The following is a 19860-nucleotide window of genomic DNA, read 5'->3' on the forward strand; positions in this document are numbered from 1 at the left end:
TGTATAAGAGACAGCTCTACCCCCTCTCCCCCTCTCTACCCCCCTCTCTCTCTCTCTCTTTCTCTCTTTCTCTCTCTCTCTCCTCCCTTCTCCTCTGTGACTGGCCGTTAAGGTCCTGCTAATAAAAGGATTAATTCTCCATTTCTAACTCCTCCATCTCTCTTCACTCTTATCTCCCATGGACGGGCTAGCATAATTGCTACAGCCTGTCTCACCTGAGTCCGGAACTCCTTTCCTCCCAGAACTCTGTTCGTTCCTCCCGGAACTCCATTCTTTACTCTCTCGTTCCAGTCAAAAAACTTTCCTGACGTCAGGTTGCCCGCGGCCCTGTCCCTATTTGTGTCTCACAGATTGCACTTCACTGGTGACGACCCGGTAGTGCCCTCTGTATTTCCTCGCAGCCGTCGGTCATTTTGGGGACACCTACTTGATCCTCCGTTTGCCCCGAGCTTTCTTGAAGCTTTTTCTGGCCCGGGTTTTCTCCTGTCCCTCTCTCTTACTCTTTCTCTGACTCCCATCTTGCCCTTCCAGCATGGGAACTTCCTTGTCCCTCCCGGCCGATTCTCCCTTGCAGTGCCTCTTAGATAATTTGAAAACCCTGAGCCTGGCCCCTGATGGTTTATTAAACCGAAAAGGCTCATAAAATTCTGTACTCAGGACTGACTTATATACCTCTTAGACAACCAAAACGTTTGGCCCACGTGTGGGTCTCTGGATCCCAATTTACTCAGGGATCTTTTTAATTACTGTGAGCGATCAAAGAAGTGGAACGGGATTCCTTATGTGGAGGCTTTTTCCTTGCTTCGATCTCATCCAAATCTCTGCACCCCATGCAAGCCTCAACAGCTACTCCTTGCTCTCAAACCTCCTTCCTCTTCTCCACTCTCTGCCTCCACACCTTCTCCTTCCTCTTCTCTGCCCTCTGCCTCCACTTTTGATCCAGCTGATGAACCGCCTCCATACCACTCTCCCCCGCCCTCAGCCCTGCTTTCCCCACTTTCACCTCCTCCCTCTTCCCTGTCTTCTACATCTGTGGCTTCTTCTTTGGACACTTCTCCTCTTCCTGATACTTCCACACAAACTCCTCCCACGTCTATTCCTTCCGTCCCAGTCCCTCCACCTCAGTTTAGTCCACCCACCACCCGTTCACGCACTAATACAGCACCAAACCCACAAGTCACCACATCTCATCACCTGACTCAAACTTCACATGTTCGGGAGGTCGCCAGGCTGGATGGGATTTTAAGGGTTTATGTTCCTTTTTCTATGCTTGACCTTTCTCAAGTAGAGAAAAAATTGGGATCTTACACTGCAAACTCTGTCTCTTATATATTAAAGGGTTTCAATACTTAACTAAAGCCTATAGTCTCACCTCTCATGATCTCTATACTATTCTGTCCAATTCTCTCCTCCCTGAAGAAAGGAGAAGGGTCGGGGACCAGGCTAGGGCCTATGCAGACCAGGTTCATCAGACTAATGCCCACCATCCCTTAGAGGCCCAGGCGGTTCCAGACTAAGACCCCCATTGGGATTATAATGACCCCCAAGACCTGGGACATAGAGACCACCTTATTACCTGTCTGATAGCTGGCCTAAAGGCGGCAGCACAAAAGGCTGTTAACTTTGATAAACTCCAGGAAGTCGTCCAGGAGAAAATTGAAAACCCCTCAGTCTTCCTAGACTGACTAACAAAGGCTCTCCTTCAGTACACTAATTTGGAACCTGAATCCCCAGATGGGAGGCAACTTCTTATGACCTATTTTTTCTCACAAAGCTACTCCAACATCCGGGCAAAGCTAAAAAAATTAGAGAGGGGACCCTTGACTCCTCAGACCGAGGTGTTGGCCATGGCCTTCAAGGTCTACCACAACAGAGATGAAAGCAAAACGCCAAAAATGACAGATGTTGGCCAAGGTGTTACAGGGCTCCTTCCAACCTATGGAAAGGGGGAGACAACAACCCCACAACGAGGACCCTCTGGGCCCTGCTTCCAACCTATAGAAAGGGGGAGACAACAACCCCCCCAATGAGAATCCCCTGGGCCCTGCTTTAAGTGTGGTGATGAAGGACATTGGGCTAGAGCTTGCCCTAACCCCAGGACACCACCCAGACCGTGCCCCAGATGCAGACATCCTGGCCACTGGGGATCAGACTGCCCCAATTCCCGGAGGGGAGCTGAGGTCAGTCACCCCGCCAGTGACTTGCTGGGCTTAGCAGCTGAGAATTGATGGGGCCCTGGGTTCTTCTGTCCCAACCTATTCAATCACCAAGCAAGAACCCAGGGTGGTTATCCGAGTGGATGGGCGTACCATAAACTTTTTGGTAGACCCTGGGGCCACATTCTCGGTTCTGAGTGAGTTTTGGGGAACTACCTATCCCTCTGAAACTCCTATTGTCTGGGTAGGAGGTCAAACCATCATCCCGTGCAGAACTCCTCCCCTCACTTGCTCCTTATCTGAGTTCTCCTTTTCACACCATTTTTTGATTATGCCTCAGTGTCCAGTGCCCTTGTTGGGAAGGGATATATTATCCATCTTGAAGGCCCCCATAACCTCACCCTTATTGTCCTCCCCTGCTTATATATCTTCGTCATGGCTTTACTCCCTGACGAAGAAGAGACTTTACCCCCTTGTGTCTGGTGTGGAGACCCCAGAGACCACCAGAACACACATTTTCCCCTCCCCTGTAAAATGGTAGATCCAATTGTATGGGACACTGAAACCCCGATCTCTGCAAATTGCTCTCCCGTGGAAGTGCATCTTAAAGACCCTAACCATTTCTCAAACCAGGCTCAATACCCGCTGCCAACTGCCAGTCTTAAGGGCCTAAAGCCAATCATTCAGAGCTTACCAAGAAAGGGGTTCCTCCGTCCCACACACTCTCCATTCAATACCCCAATTTTAGCAGTAAAAAAGCCTAATGGAACATACCGTTTGGTGCATGATTTAAGGTTAATAAATAATTCAACCAGGCCCATATATCCCCTGGTTCCAAACCCTTATATTATCCTTTCCTCCATTCCTGCAAACTCCACCTGTTTTTCAGTTATTGATCTTAAAGATGCCTTCTTTTCGATTCCACTATCTGTCTCTTACCAAGACATATTTGCCTTCACCTGGACTGATCCAGAAACTAGACATTCCCGACAGTTAACCTGGACTGTCCTGCCCCAGGGGTTTTGAGACAGCCCACATATTTTTGGACAAGTCCTCGCTGAAGATCTTTTTTTTTTTTTTTTAAAGAAAGAGAGAGAGAGAGAGAGAATTTTAATGTTTATTTTTTAGTTTTCGGCGGACACAACATCTTTGTTTGTATGTGGTGCTGAGGATCGAACCCGGGCCGCACGCACGCCAGGCGAGCGCGCTACCGCTTGAGCCACATCCCCAGCCCTTGAGATGGAATTTAGAGAACAAGATATTTATTCTGAACTAATCTATGTAAAGGTTCTTCTTTCTACAGGAACAGAAAGAAGAATAGGGCATAATAAGAAATTACCCTGTGTTATAGGCCTCAATGAAACCTCCATCAATCCAACAGAGAACACAGAAGAGAATTATCTGTCAGAATAACCCCCACCAGACAAGACTGGGTATGCCCTTTTATCTCTTGCTCTGTCACCCGATGTAGGCTGTCTTGGAAAGGCTGTAGCCTCTGGGGAGTTAGCTCTCTGAAGCTGAGGCAGATCCTGAAGGACTGAGAGCCAAAGTCTGTCTGCTACTGCATTCCCCACAGCTGGACAGCAAGAACCACACTGAAGGAGATTCTGAGTGGCTCAACTCCATGTCTACCAGAAATATCAATGCTTTTGTCATATTTGTCAGAGGAAGAGAAGGGGAGAGTAAGAGAGGTAAAGAGAGAGAGGGAGAGTAAGAGAACAAGCACCAACAGGGTGTTGATATTTATGGGCTTAACACAGGATGAGGAGGAGCAAGGTGAGTGGGCTGCTACTTTTTCATTGGCTGACAGTTCGTGCCACTTCAGGGATTGGAGGTGTGCCATTCAAAGTTCGCACCATTCACAGGGATTGAAGGTGATGGTTCTCGCGCCATTCAGTACTTCATGGACCTGAGCTCCAGGAAGAGAAGCGCTCCGGGCACCATCTTTACCAACATTTACTATGATCATACTTACTACTTTTTGATTCTGTTTAGACTTTTCTTTAGTTCTACTCCTTTTCTGATCTTTTCCTTTAGAGTCAGGCTGCTTTTCTTTTTCTTTTTTAAATTTTTTAGTTATAGATGGATACAATATTTTTATTTTGTTTGTTTATTTTTACGTGGTACTGAGATTGAACCCAGAGCCTCACAAGTATAAGGCAAGCGCTTTGCCACTGAGCCAAAACCCCAGCCCCTGCTTTTCTTTTTCTTTAACATTTTTATGATCCCTTTTTTTACTCCTTGACCTCATCCTCTTTTCTTCATGTCTACTGTTTTGGATCTTTTTCATTACTCTTAAATTTTTCTTTGTTCTTATTCCTACTTTTAGATTTTCCCCTGAGCCCTGTTCCTTTCCTTCACTTTGCTTTTATTATTTTTATATCTTTATTTATTTTATTTATTTATTTTTTATGTTTTGCTGAGGATCTAACCCAGTACCTCACAAGTGTGAGGCAAGCACTCTACCACTGAGCTATAACCCAGCCCCTGTTTTTATTATATTTATCATCTTTTTCTGAATTTCTTCTGATGTCTCTCTTTGCTGTTGGATGTATGGTCTTTAACTTTCTTTTCCCTTTCATTTTTTCTGTTTGAAGTCTCAGACACATGCCTGCGATCAGCTATTTTTCTCTTTTACTCTAACCGGACTCCTTTGGTTTTATTTTACTTCATTTAACTCGCTCTTATCCCCTTTGATCCATCTTTCATCACTTCATAATGCTCATTCTTTGAGCTCTCAGCATCTCTTGCCTCCAATGTGGAGGAGTCTCACCATGTCTGAAACATCTGAAAAGATCCCTTGATCTGGATCTGGAAGTTGTTCGGTAACGCCTTGGTCCTCTTGCTTTAATTTTCCTGCCAGTAACTAAGAGATGTCTCTGGTATGAAGCAGGCTGGGAATTAGGTAGATTTCTCTCTCTCTCTCTCTCTCTCTCTCTCTCTCTCTGTCAGCTTTAGGAGGACTTTTTCTCATTAGGAATCTATTTTCTGGTGTATGAAGGATCTCTTCTGGATAGATAGTAGACTGGGGTTGTGCTTCAAGATTTTCTGCTTTACTTTCGCTAGATGGGCTTTTTTTTTTTTTCTTTCCCTTCTTTTTTTTCTTGTGTTTTTGGGAATTTTTCCTGTGTTTCTTTTTTCTTTTTTTTTTTTTTTTGACTTCTCTTCAGAAGCACTTTCAGAGTCAGAAGCATCAGCAGAGGACTGAGAATCTTTTGAGCTATCTGAATCACTGGTTGACAATGAGGAAGATGATGATGACTTATGCCTTTCTTTTCTTCTTTCTTAACTTTACATTTGGGAATTTGTTCTCCACAACTCAGCATCTGTACTTCAGCAAATAGTTTGCTAGCTGTCATCTGTTTTCTGGATTTCTCTCTCTCTTACAACTTTTTGGCCAGAGATCATTTGCCCAAAAACAACATGATGCCCGTGTAGATGAGGAATTGGTTTTGTTGTTATGAAGAATTGTGAACCATTTGTATCCTTCCCTCTGTTGGCCATTGACAAGAGAAATTCATTGTTGTGTTTAACAGCAAAACTTTCATCTTTAAAACATCCTCCATAAATAGATTCCCCCTTCCTCCATTTCCTTCACTGAAGTCACCACCCTCGAACCATAAAATCCTTGACATCTCTGTGGATGAGACAACTCTTATAATGCAATGGCTTCTGAGTTGATTTCCCTGTCCCCTTTCACCCACAAAGACAATGAAAGTCCTTGCTGTTTTGGGACACACATCAGAAAATAATTCAAAAACAACTCTTCCAGCAGGTTGATTATTCATGGTGATATAAAAAAAAAACACAAAAAAAAACTAGGAGACACTAAACCCATGGTTCCAATGTAGATTTTAAATTGAAAAAAGAACACCAAGGGCAATGGATTCAATCCTTTGCTCCTAAACCACTACAATTTCCTCTTCCCTGGGTCTGGTCCTTTAAAGCGCTTCAAGTCTACCACCATCAGAAAAGGCGCTTAAAGCCTACTAACTGCCTGTCTCCTTCCCCAGGAATTTTATTCTTTACCATGTTAGGACTGTGATTAAAAAATTATGGCACCCATAGGCTGGGCTTGTGTCTCAGTGGCAAAGCGCTTGCCTTGTACATTTGGGGCCCTGGGTCTGATCCTCAGCCCCACATAAAAGTAAATAAAAACAAAATAAAGACATTGTGTCCATCTATAACTAAAAAATTTTTTTTAAATTATGGCATCCACTGATTTTAAACCATGCTTGTCACAACACCTCATCCATTTGAAACTGATGAAATTGATTTGCTAATGTTTTACTTTTAATATTTTTGGATAGTAAGTGATATTAATTTTGATTTTTTTTTTTTTGTATTTTGGTATGAGGTTGTTCTAACTTTTAAAACTTAGGAATGAGGGGACTGGGAATATAGCTCAGGTTGTAGAGTGTTTGCCTTGCATGCTCAAGGTAGTGGGTTCAATCCCCAGCACCACAAAAATCAAAGCAAAACTCTGGGGATGTGGCTTGGTGGAAGAGTCCTTGCCTAGCATGTGTGAGGCACTGGGTTCAATTCTCAGCACCACATAAAAATGAATAAATAAAATGAAGGTATTGTATCCATCTACAACTAAAAAAACAAAACAAAAATCAACAACAAAAAAAACCTAGGAATGACTGATTGTAACCACATATAGTAAGAGTCCTATTGGTTATGGCCCAGATGCTACCTCTCATGTGACTCTTCTGGAATTTTTGTACCAAATTGTTATTTTTGTTTTATCAGCACTAATCATAAAAACATACAAATTTCCAAAGTTTCTGTGCTTACTGTTCTTTCTTGGATATATTTGACTAGAGCATATCTTTGAGTAATTATTTCAGAGAAGGAATTGGACAGCAAACTTTCTTTTTCTTTTGTTCCTTCCTCTCATTTGAATGTCAGTTTGGCTGGGTATAAGATTTTAGTTTCAAAAATTATTTTACCTTGGAAGTTGGAAATTATTTTCTTTTTCCTTCTTGCAATAAGCATAGCAAATGAGAAATCTGATGTGTTCTGATTCTTGTTCTTCAATTTTTTTTCCCTCTAAAAGCTTTCAATATTCTTTTATATTGTTACCTTTGGGATGTCCAGATGAAGTCCAGGTTTTTGGTGTACCCAAACAAAGAATTAAGCAAGACACACAGAAGTGACAGACAAAGTACAGATTTATGAAAAGTGAAGAGAGAATTCTGTCAGGTACTGTGGAGTGGGGAGGGAGAGAGAGAGAAGAAAGAAGGGAGAAAGGTGGGGTGAGGATTAAAGAGAGAGGAAAAAAGAAAGAACGGCTCAAGGCCTCAATGTCTGGAAATTAGGGTTTTATATTTTGAGCTGTGGGATGTTCTCTTCCTTATAGGAACCTGATTGGAGATCTTACCCCATTTGCTGTCATTGGTTAGTTTTGGGACACACATCAGAAAATAATTATGATACCTGATCAAAGTATATCACCCCCATTGGTTACTTTAGAAAATCAATTAGAATACTGGCCACTTTACCCCCCACCCCTTGATCATTTAATTAATTAATTAATTTATTTATTCATTCATTTATTTTTGTTTTGATTATTTACACATGACAGTACAATGATCTTGACATAGCATACATTTGAATCAGATGGGGGATAATTTCTCATTTTTCTGAGTGTACAGTTTGCAGAATCACATTGGTCATGTATTTATTTATTTTAAATATTTTTTAGTTGTAGATGGACGCAATACCTTTATTTGTTCATTCATTTTTTTATGTAATTCTGAGGATTGAACCCAGGGCCCCCACATGTGCTAGGCAAGTGCTCTTACCATTGAGCCACAACCCCAGCACCCCCCTTGGTCATTTTAAAATTTGAAACTGCGCTGGAGTTGTCATGGTGATAAGTCCTCCTTGGTGGGAGTTGTCATGGTAATGGGATTTATTGTAAACAAGGACCAGACTCCTCTCCTTGTCCTGTCCTCCAGCAGCTTATTTCTTATACTCTCTCTCTGCCATCTTGGTGCACCTGAACTCCAACCTAACATTATCTCTTTATCCTAAAAATTTGCCATAATGTTGCTACAATGCATGTAGACACTTTTTTTTAAAAAAAAATTTATCCTGCTTGATTGTGGTGCCTCAGAGAAGACTAGAGTCTCTTTCTCTCTCTCCCTCACCCCTTCTCTTTCTCTCTCTCTCTTTCTGGGGGTGGTAGGGATTGAACCTAGGTCCTTACACATGGTACACAATGCTCTACCACTGAGACACAACTGCAGTCTAGACTTGAGTCTGTCTCTCTCTCTCTCTCTCTCTCTCTCTCTCTTTAAATCTGTTTTTAGTTGTTGATAGACCTTTATTTTATTTATTTATATGCAGTGCTGAAAATCAAACCCATGCCTCACACATGCTAGGCAAGCACTCTACCACTGAGCTACAACTCTAGCCCTTGAATCTCTTACCTTAGACATATATATATATATATATATATATATATATATATATATTTAAGACCATGTCTTGCTTCTCTCTCTCTCTCTCTCTCTCTCTCCCTCCAGTGCCAGGGGATTGAACCCAGAGCCTCCTGCACACTAGGCAAATGGTCTAACATTGATCTACATCTGTGAGAAATTCACCTGTTCAAACACAAAGAAAATACTGAGACACAAGGTATACCAAAAAGCAAAGCTTTTGTTTGTTTGTTGTTCTTTTTAGATATATGTGAAGTAGAGTTATTTTGATATATTATACATGCATGGAGTATAATTTATAAAAATTTAAAAGGATCCTAGCTTGTGGTTGAACATGTATTCATTTATAAACATAGGAAAGTTATGTCTGATTCATTCTACTGTCGTTCCTATGCCCACCTACCTTCTCTTCATTCCCCTTTGTCTAATCTAATGAACTTTTATTCTTCCTTCTCCCCCTTATTGTGTTGTTAGCATCTGAATATCAGAGAGAACATTCAGCCTTTGTTTTTTGGGGGGATTGGTTTATTTCACTTTAGCAGGATAGACTCCAATTGTGTCCATTTACTGGAAAATGCCTAATTTCATTCTTCTTTATGGCTGAGTAATATTCCATTGTGCTTATATGTATCACATCTTTAAAGAAAATGTTTAATTAGTTGTAGATATTTATGTGGTACTGAGGATTGAACCCAGAACCTCACAAATATGAGGCAAGCACTTTACTACTGCGCTACAGCCTCAGCCCCTCACATTTTTAAAAAAATATTTATTTTTAGGTGTAGATAGGCACAACACAATGCCTTTATTTTTATGTGGTGCTGAGGATCGAACCCGGGTCCAGCTCGTGCTAGGTGAGCATTCTACAGCTGAGCCACAATCCCAGCCCCTCACATTTTATTTATCCATTCATCTCCTGAAAGGCATGTAAGTTGGTTCCATAGCTTAGCTATGGTGAATTGAACTGCTGTAAATATTAATGTGGCTGCGTCACTGTAGTATGATGATTTTAAGTCCTTTGGATATATACCAATGAGTGGGATAACTAGGCCAAACGGTGGTTCTATTACAAGTTTTCTGAGGAATCTCCATACTGAAAAAGCAAGACTTTAATGACAGTCTTGCAAGATTGGGTGTCTGGAATAGCAGGCACAACCCAGAGTGGTTACAATCAGCATTTTATCCCCCGCTAGAGCACAGGGTCCCTCTCCTGGTTCCTCATTGGCTGAGTACTATGGTGTGTACAATCTTTCCAACTGTCACTTATGTTTTACTCTCTCCTGTTGGGTTATTTAATGAAATATACCTTTAGTTGTTCCCACCTTCCTTTGTTCTCTTGTGGCTGGAAGGCCTTCCTGGATTGAGTGCATTTGGGCTCTATGAAGTTTATCAGGTTATGCTGGCCCTTTCTCCCTCCTCTCCTGTTTGTCAAGGTGTTTTGAATCTGTCACATTAGAGTTTTAACTGCTTGTAGTCATTTATTCTATTTCCTCTTTGGCTGATTCTACCAACTAATTTTACATTTAAAGCTACATATTGTATTCTGTAAATGGCTTGTTTCTCACACATCCGCCACACAAGACTGTGTCTGGGTTGCTCTGGATGGCCTCAAACTTCCAGGCTCAAGAGCTCCTCCTCCCTGACCCTCCTGAGTATATTGAACCTGGTTTAACTGGAAGAGCTATTCCTGTAAGTAAAGGGAGGGACTGAGGGACCATCCCAGCAGCTGCCAAAGCTCTTGTTGTTTCAGAGAACTCCTACCTTCTCTCCCTGAAGAGCAGATTGCTCCATCTTGGTTCACTTTGAGAAAAATGAAACTGAATGCAATAAAATCACAATAACCTTGGTCATCTGGTAAGTCCCCTAAAGTGCATGCCCAGACCCTTGATTCCACACATCTGCATCCTCTTTGTCAGGACATCTGTGGCACCATTGGTATAGGAGCCATGGTTGAACATGACTTAAGAACCTAGGGATTTTTACTCCTTTCTGATCTGTTTTAGGTTCTCATCTGTTTTTTGGCCTTGGTTTTGGGAATTCCCTCTGGTTGTCTTGTTTTTGTTTATATGTGTTACTACTGCCCCCATTTAAGACATGGGCAATACTGTGTTGATCCCATAGGTAGTCTGTGGGAAAGATCTTGGCTGAATGGGCCACCTACAGGTATAAGCTAAGAAAAAGATGATGTTTTACTATAATATGGCCCTTGAATGGCTTTCTGAATTATTATACAATCTTGCAATTGGAATTGGTCTCTCAGAGATAAAGTAAATATAAGAAATTCTGTATGTCCTGGTCTGTCTGTTTTAAAGATTCTCGTATGTCAGCCATGGTTTGGGGGATTCTTTATGGTTGGCTATCTCTGTATTTCTTTTCTTTCTTTCTTTCCTTTTCTTTTTAAATTTGTTACTGGCCCTTTAAGAAGTGATTTTTCTTTTTTTTAAAGCAGTGTTAGTGGGGCTGGGGTCGTGGCTCAGCAGTAGAGCGCTCACCTAGCACGTGCAAGGCCCTGGGTTCAATCCTCAGCACCACATAAAAATAAATAAAGGTGTTGTGTCCAACTACAATTAAAAAATAAATATTAAAAAAAGCAGTGTTAGTGGATTTTTTAAAAGCTGTCAGTGGGCCTCTATTTTATTAATTAACTAATTTATTTATATGCAGTGCTAAGAATCAAACCCCGTGCCTCACAAATGCTAGGGAAGCACTCTACAATTAAGCTACAACCCCAGCCTGCTATGTTGATCTTTTAGTTGTCTCTTGAGAAGAAAGATCTCAGCTGAATGGGCCATGGATAGGTATAAGCCTATCTAAGAGAAAAATGTTTTACTGTAACTCAATCTGGCCTTTGAATGGTTTTATTACACAATCTTGCACTTGGTGTTGGTCTGTCAGAAGTAAAATATGAGGAAGAAATTCTGTGTGTACAGGAATTTCTGTAGTTTCATGATAAGGAGTCTGAACAGTCAGAAACTAAGTTGAAGGGTGCAAAAAGGCACTGCCTCTGGGGTGCAAGGATAGCAGGACACCAGAAGAAAGGATTAAACAAAAGGTTTAAATCATTTCAACCCAGTGCTGACAGTCCCAGTACTGTTTCTCAGCCTGATCTTAGGTAGCCACAGATAATCCTGATGTGGGTAAAGAGCAGCCACAGATAATCTTGATGTGGGTCAAGAATACCAGCCCTCAGTTTAGTGGGGCCCTAAGCAATTTAGCAAGACCCAGTCTCTAAATAAAATTTTAAAAGGGCTGAGGATGTGGCTCAGTGGTGAAGCATACCTGGGTTCAATCCCTGGTATAAACAAAACAAAACAAAACAAAAAATATACCAGCCCTAGACTGGGGGGAAAAAAAATCCCAGGAAAACTGCCTGGAGTTAGAAAAATGGGCAAAGAGATTCTGGCCTCTGCCCTGGCTACAGAGGACATGGCAGTAGGTTCCAGTACTGTTAGTTTACAACCTGAGGACAAGAATGGACTCTCCTTTTAAAATCTGACAGGACACCCTATATGGCAAGGGGATATCCATCACTGGGGCAGAACAGTGTTTTTTTCGGGTACCAGGTATTGAACTCAGGGGCACTTGACCACTAAGCCACATTCCCATCCCTATTTTGTATTTCATTTAGAGACAGGGTCTCACTAATTTTCTTAGTGCTTTGTTTTTGCTGAGGATGGCTTTGAACTTGAGATTCTCCTGCCTCAGCCTACTGAGCCTATGGGATTACAGGCTTGTGTCATTCTTGTTTTAATAGTATCCCAAAAAACTAAGTGCATGGGGAGACTGGCAGGATAAACAATTGCATCCAGAAAAGAAAAAAGAAAAAAAAAACAAAACAGAAACTAAAGCTAACCTGTATTTTGTTGGCAGCCTCTGCAAAGGGATCTTCTAGGAAGCTGAAAGAGAAGGATGGAAAGGGCCTGCTCCATTGAATATCAATATGCCTAGTATAATAAAAAGGCCCAAAAGGAGACTCTAGATATAAATAGCAATGGGGATCTCACTTAAATTTGATGGCACTGTCATAATGATAAGAGATATACATCAGGTTAAAAAATATCCTGTGCTTCAACACCTAGAATGCAACCTGAGAGAAAAAAGATTAAGGTGCAATTTTGTATGTGCCAGATTTTCTGACCTTCTCATGGGATGAAATTTGTTATGTAAATTAAATGCACAGATAACATTCATAAGGATTGTTTTATTTTTTTATTTTTTTTTGAGAGAGAGAGTGAGAATTTTTTAATATTTATTTTTTAGTTTTTGGCGGACACAACATCTTTGTTTGTATGTGGTGCTGAGGATCGAACCTGGGCCGCATGCATGCCAGGCGAGCATGCTACCGCTTGAGCCACATCCCCAGCCCCATAAGGATTGTTTTAAAATATGAATTTAAGAAAGGGTCTGAAACTAGAAAAAAGATATAAGAAAGCTATAGGTATGGAAATATATTTTATTACAGAAAATTAGATGATAAAATAAATGTTACTGGATGGGAAAATATTCTTATGCTAAAGTCCAACATAAAAAAGAGGACAAAACTAAGGATGTAAACAAGTTGTAGAATGTCTAAGTTGCAGAAGGTTAGTGGAAGGTAAATCTCAAAAAGTTTATTTATTTGATTAAATTGACTATAATTGGCAAGGTTATTAGAATTTTAATGTACTGATATGAAGCAAAGTCTGAAACACCAATCTGCTTTTATCTATTAAGATAATTTTCTTGCCAAGTGTGGTGGTAAAAAAGGGCTGGGGATGTGGCTCAGTGGTTAAGCACCCCTGGGTTGAATTCCCAGTATCAAAAAATTTTTTTTGTGCGTGTGCCTGTTAGGTAATATTACTTAGGGAAACTAAGTCTTAAATGAATTAGGGTTTGTACCTGTTATAAAGTCTTTTAAATGATTACTTTGTAACTCGTTAAATAAACAACTGATATTTTAGGTTATTACAAAATAGTTCATAGCCTAAATATATGTGACTAGAGATATGTATACATTTGAGAAACATGTTTGTCTGAATTTTTTAAAGAGAGAGAGAGAGAATTTTTTAATATTTAGTTTTCGGTGGACACAACATCTTTATTTTATTTTTATATGGTGCTGAGCATCGAACCCAGCGCCCCGCACATGCCAGGCAAGCGTGCTATTGCTTGAGCCACATCCCCAGCCCCCATTTGTCTGAACTTTGTAAAATGAAAGTTTAGTTTACTAGCAAGGTAACCAATAAGTACTCTCTTTTATATACTGTATCTGACATAGAAGTGCCACACTGCCATTTGAAGACTTGGCTTATATCTGTTAGCTTTGACTAAGTCTATTCCTGATGATTAACACTGTTTTCTAAATGTTTAAATAGGAGATTTAAGATTATCCTTTAACTCTTGCTAGTACTTCTAAGCCATGCAAAACCTGTGATTATTGTTACTGTACACTATCGATAAACTTAGCTAATATAAGGCCATCTGTGTAATTGTGACACTAACCATTACTGGCTTATTTGTATTACTAGATATTGAGAGCCTTCCATGGACTGTATGTAGACTATATTGCACATTGCAGTCTAGTGAATAGGATAATCTGGTGTCTTGGAACTTCCAGTAGATATCTCCTCTGGTTGACTGCCCAGACACATTGAAGCCCTATTCTGCTCTGTCTGGTCCCACACAGCACCAGAGGTGGGGTGACCTGCTACAACCACCCAGCCAAATGGTCCCTCTGAGATGAGAGGGACCTGCCAGGATGCCCATCAACCTGCTGACTGCAAGATGTCATGAAGAAAAACTCTGTCCTTGAAATCTTACCCATGCCTTTGATGTACCCTCTTAAATAAACCACGGGAGCCATTTTCTAATTTCTAATTTCTAATCCAGCCCCTATGTGGACTGAACCTATCACATGCTCCAATCCTTTGAAATTAATTCTGACTTTGTCTTTTATCCTTTACTAATTATTCTAGATTTTAATTTATTAGGTGGCTTACGCCCTCTTTGGCAGGAAGAAGACCCCCCTAATGAGGTGCTGGACAACCTCCCCATAATCAGATGCATTCATGCTTTTCAAGTATATAAACCTTTTAAAATATAATGCTTGTAAGAGCACTTTGCCAAGGTGTTAGTCTTTAAACTAAAATTGTCTGTAGCAATCATCTCCTTCAGATTTATATAAAAATAACAAATTGTATTGGTATTTATGTAATTTAATGTTTTGTAATTGGATAAAGGTAACCTGTTGTCAATAAGTTATATATAAATTTTGTTACTCTTTACACTGGGATGGGAATTTAGATATATTTTTGGAAGTTAATAAGGGGGCCCTGATTTGTTCACAGTTTTAACTACGTGGAACATGAAAATATTCTGCCACCTTTTCCACAAAAGTAAGTTAAGAGCTCTCTTAGCTTTTCTGTTTGATAATGTTTCAATTGTAATGTTGTATTATGTTAACTGATATTCAGATAGTCTCAGGAAATAATATATGAGAACTTTGTAGAATGACATTTTTAAAAAGGGCAAAAATCAGAACCAGAAATAAGATTTTTTAAGAAATAAGACTTTTTTAGAAAGGCCAGCCTCACCCAATTTAAGCTCTTCCTCTTATCCTCCATGTTAGGATGGCTCCAAAGTAGGCTAGCATTAAATTTAATTAAAGTTGTGTTTAAAAGATATTTTTTGTTGTAAAGATTTCTGTGATCTCAAAGTAACAGGAGATATAATATAAAACTTTGTTTTGGGTACAGGTTCTCACTGAGTTGCTTAGCACCTCAATAAATTTCTGTGGCTACCTTTGAACTCGTGATCCTCCAGTCTCAGCCTCTTGAGAAGCTGGGATTACACACGTGCACCACCACACCTAGTGATATTTAAGTAAAGGTTTACATAGCCTGCACGGTGGCTATGTAATCCGAGAGGCTGAGACAGGAGGATTGAGAGTTCAAAGCCAGTCTCAGCAACAGTGACGCACTAAGGAACTCAGTAATATAAAATAGGGCTGGGATGTGGATAAGTAGTCAGAGTGCCCTGAGTTCAATTCCTGGAACACCCCACCAAAAAAAAAAAAAAAAAAGTTTAGGTAAATTGTAAAGGGTAGTTAGGTTGGTAAAAGTGTGTGTGTGTGTTTTAATTTAATATGTGTGTATGTGTGTGTGTGTGTGTGTGTGTTTTGTTTTAGTTACAGATGGACACAATATTTTTATTTTATTTATTTATTTTTATATGATGTTGAGGATCCAACCCAGTGCCTCACACTTGCTAGGCAAGTGCTCTACCACTGAGCCACAACACTAGCCCAGTAAAAGTCCAGTTGTAGCTCAGTGGTAAAGTGCTTGCCTAGCATGTGTGAGGCACTGGGTTTGATTCTCAGCACCAGATACAAATAAATAAAATAAAGGTCATTGGACAACTAAAAAAAAAGTAAACTTGTAGGGCTGGGGTACAGTGCTTACCATGTGTGAGCACTGGGTTTGATTCTCAGCTTTCCATACAAATAAATAAATAAAGATAAAGGTTCATCCACAACTAAGTATGTGTGTATATATATATATATATATATATATATATATGTGTGTGTGTGTGTGTGTGTGTGTGTGTGTGTGTGTTTAAAAAACAAAAATTGTATGTAAATAAGTTAATAAACACACAGATCTTGGGCTGGGGCTGTAGCTCAGCAGCAGAGCGCTTGCGTAGCATGAGTGAGGCACTGAGTTCTATCCTCAGCACCACATAAAAATAAACTAATAAAATAAATGCATTGTGTCCATCTACAACTACAAAAACAATTTTTAAAAATAGGCTAAATAGACACCAAAGATATATATTAGTGTTCATTTGTATTTTCCTTGTAAAATTTTATAACTGTTGCCTATAAGTGTTTTGCAGAAATATTACTTGTAATAGAACAACCTGAGCTAATTTAAGACAGTAAGCCATCACCTACAGGACAGATAGGATATAATGCTGGCTTCCAGTTCTAATACTGATCCCAATTAAATGAAAGAGACAACTGTAAAATTATAAATATTTAAATTATAACCTGTTATTCCCACTTTAGGACCTGTGAGCTGGGTGTGGTGGCACACTCCTGTAATCCAAGTGGCTTGGGAGACTGAGTTCAAAGCCAGCCTCAGCAACTTAGTGAGGCTCTAAGCAACTCAGAGAGACCCTGTCTCTAAGTAAAATATAAGAGCAGGGGTTATGGCTCAGTGGTAGAGTTCTTGTGTATGTATAAAATACACACACACACACACACACATGAATAAGGGGTGGTAGGAAAGAATGAAAGAATTTTGGATTGTGTAGAGGAGAGTGAGGGGAGGGGTGAGGCAGTGGGGATGGGAAGGAATGAGACATTATTACATTATATACATGTATGATTATCCTATTGGTATAACTCAGTACAATGTACAGCCAGAGGGATGAAAAGTAATGTTCCATTTGTATATAATTTGTCAAAATTCATTCTACTATCATATGTAACTAATTAGAATAAAAAATTTAAAAATGAATAAAATAAAGGTATTGTGTCCATCTACAACTACAAAATATTAAAACATAAAAATTGATGAAACATAAAAAAAGGGCTGGGGACGTGACTCAGTGGTTAAGCTCCTCTGGGTTCAATTCCTGGTACCCAAAACAAAACAAACAAACAACATGGTGAAACCCACTTACTGAATATTTACTTATTTATTTATAATTATTTTTTAGTTGAGATGGATACAATACCTTCATTTTATATTTTTGTGGTGCTGGGGATAGAACCTAGTGTCTCACACGTGTAAGACAAATGTTCTACCACTGAGCTACAACCCCAAGCCCATCTGCTGGATATTTAAAACCAAAAACTTGGAGACCAAAGTCAAGAAAGTAAAATGACCTAGGAAAAAGCAGCCAATATTTTGGCCCTTTTCCTCTAAGGTCAGCCAGGACCCAGAGAATGACAGGATGCCTCCAAGGGCTCTGTAACTCCAGTAAGTCTCCAGATCTCCCCTACAGAACAGGAAGCCAAGCAGTGCACATTCTGCAAAGAGGAGGTTCACTGGAAAGGGAAATGTCTGACGCTTCAAAAGTAAGCCACATGTGGTCAGCCAGTCTCTGACCCATCCTGGCAGATGGGAGAACAGGTAGAGGAAGGCTTAAGGAGCCAAGAGTCTTCTCCTATGTTCTTCAGAATGATCTCTGAGGATTTTTAGCTGACCCTAAGAGTAGATAAGAACAAGGTTAATTTTGACCAACTTGGTTTCTTAAACACCTGGCAGGAGAGTATGACCAAAGCACAGTCATACACAGACATTTAAAAGGAAAGACAATTTTTTAAAATGTTACTTAAGATCTACACTAGTGTCAGCCCTGAAAGAAAAGTGGCGCAGGACTAATCACACACACACCTGGGATAAGAGGCGGGTTTATTGTCAGGAGCCTGACAAGGCTGCTTGCAAAAAGAGAGGGACAGCAGCAGCAACTCCCCTTGAATGTTACCTTTTATAGGCTAGAATTATGGCGTGCTAGGGGTGGGTTTAGTCTTGACTGACATAGTAGGCATCCCATGTTCTTATGGAAGGCAAGTTTGTTTCTTGGGAAAGTTTTCCTATCTCTCAAAGGGGGAACAGGGAAACCAGCATGTCCCTTTATCTTCTCAAGGAGAGAACAGGAAAACCAATAAGTCCCCATCTCAGGGGCCGGTAAATTGTCTACTATTTCTCAAGGAGAGAACAATGAGAGACCAGCATGTCTCCAGGCCAGTAGGTTTTATCTCTCTACTTTCTATTTCTTGGGAATAAGAACAGTACTTACAAAGTGGGGGTGGGGAAAAGGAAGATGGCTGCAATTATGCTAACAAGCCCTACCAAAAGCAAGTAAAGCTGGAGGCTATAAAGGAAGGGTTCTTGTGTGGGAGTGCCTAATAAAAATGATCACAAAGGACACTAGAATCAAGTTTGTCCTGAGTCAATTTGAGCCTGATCTAATAGACTCCAAATCCTCCTAATCTGTAGGTTAGGATAAACCTACAGATAAACACAATCTGTTTTTCCCTTGTATGAGTTACTTTCTTCATGGTTTTAGAGACTGGCTGAAATATTTTTGTGCTAATTGTTTACAAAAATGTAATAATTCACTGTTTTTATTGTTATCCTAGCATGATACCTATCCTATGTGTGCCTTGTCCAGTCACCCATCAACTGCCACTATGGGCCTCTGGACTGCCCTGATGCTAAAAACCTTTAACTGTCCATGCCCCACGTAATAGAGAACAAGGACTTCAGGTAACTTTCCTCAACTCTGCCCTCTGTCAGCAGGCAATATGTCATCACCCATATTCCATAGAAATGAAATGTAGAAATTGACAGTGGGGAAATATAACACTGGTTCACTTTATGCTTTGAATATAACCATTGCTGCTTTGCCACTGCAATTTTTTTTTTTTTTTTTTTTGTATTGCGGACTGAACTCAGGGGCACTTAACCACTGAACTCCTCCCGCATGTACCTCAATTAAAGGTGATGCCTCTTCTATAGTTGCTAAGGCCCAAAACAGGAGTATCACTCCCTAACCTCCCTGTCACATATGTCATCTTCTATTCATTTACAATTCCTTTAGGTTTTCCTTTACAATATATCCAGAATCTAAAAACTTCTTACCATGGCATCTCCTCTGCCATGTCCTGTCCAAGTCAATATTTCTGGCCATGGCTTTAAGCCTCCTCAAATCTCTCTTGTTTCTTCCTTGTTCCTTACAATCCATATTCACCAATAGTTAGAGTGAATCTGTTAGCTCAGAGTCAGATCTGCTCAGAACCTTGCAACAACTCCCATTTCCTTAGGAAAAGAGGCTGATGCCCTCACAGTGAAGCATCAAGTCTTGATGTGCTTCTTTTTACTTCTAGCCTCAATAGTTCCTCCTCTCCTCCTCTGTGATTCCTCATACAGGCCAAGCACAAACCACCTCTGGCTTTTGCATTTTCTTTTTCCCCTGCCTGTAAAGTCTCTGTTCCTCTACCCTGTATCTATGCATAGGACTCACTTCCCCTACTTTCTCAGATCTTGGATACAGTCACCTTAAAGAGATCCTCCCTTACTCAACTAGTTAAAATTGCAAATTACTTGTTTCACACAACTCTTCCCGGTTTTTTTCTCTAGAGCGGCTTTTACCGTCTGATACACTACGCATTTTTCATTTATCTTTGTTAGGATGTGTAAACTCTACAGGGCAGAAATACGTTTACTGCGCTTCCAGGACCTGGAAGAGTGCCGGGCACGACAGCA

General features: G+C 40.3%; 1 pseudogene; it reads right to left on the reverse strand.

Moving 5' to 3' along the window:
* Window positions 1-10396, reverse strand: part of LOC107143184 — a 23938-nt pseudogene extending 13542 nt beyond the window's left edge.
* Window positions 10397-19860: the final 9464 nt, after the last annotated feature.

Source organism: Marmota marmota, unplaced genomic scaffold (genome assembly GCF_001458135.2).
Source record: "Marmota marmota marmota unplaced genomic scaffold, marMar, whole genome shotgun sequence".
Lineage (NCBI taxonomy): Eukaryota > Metazoa > Chordata > Mammalia > Rodentia > Sciuridae > Marmota > Marmota marmota.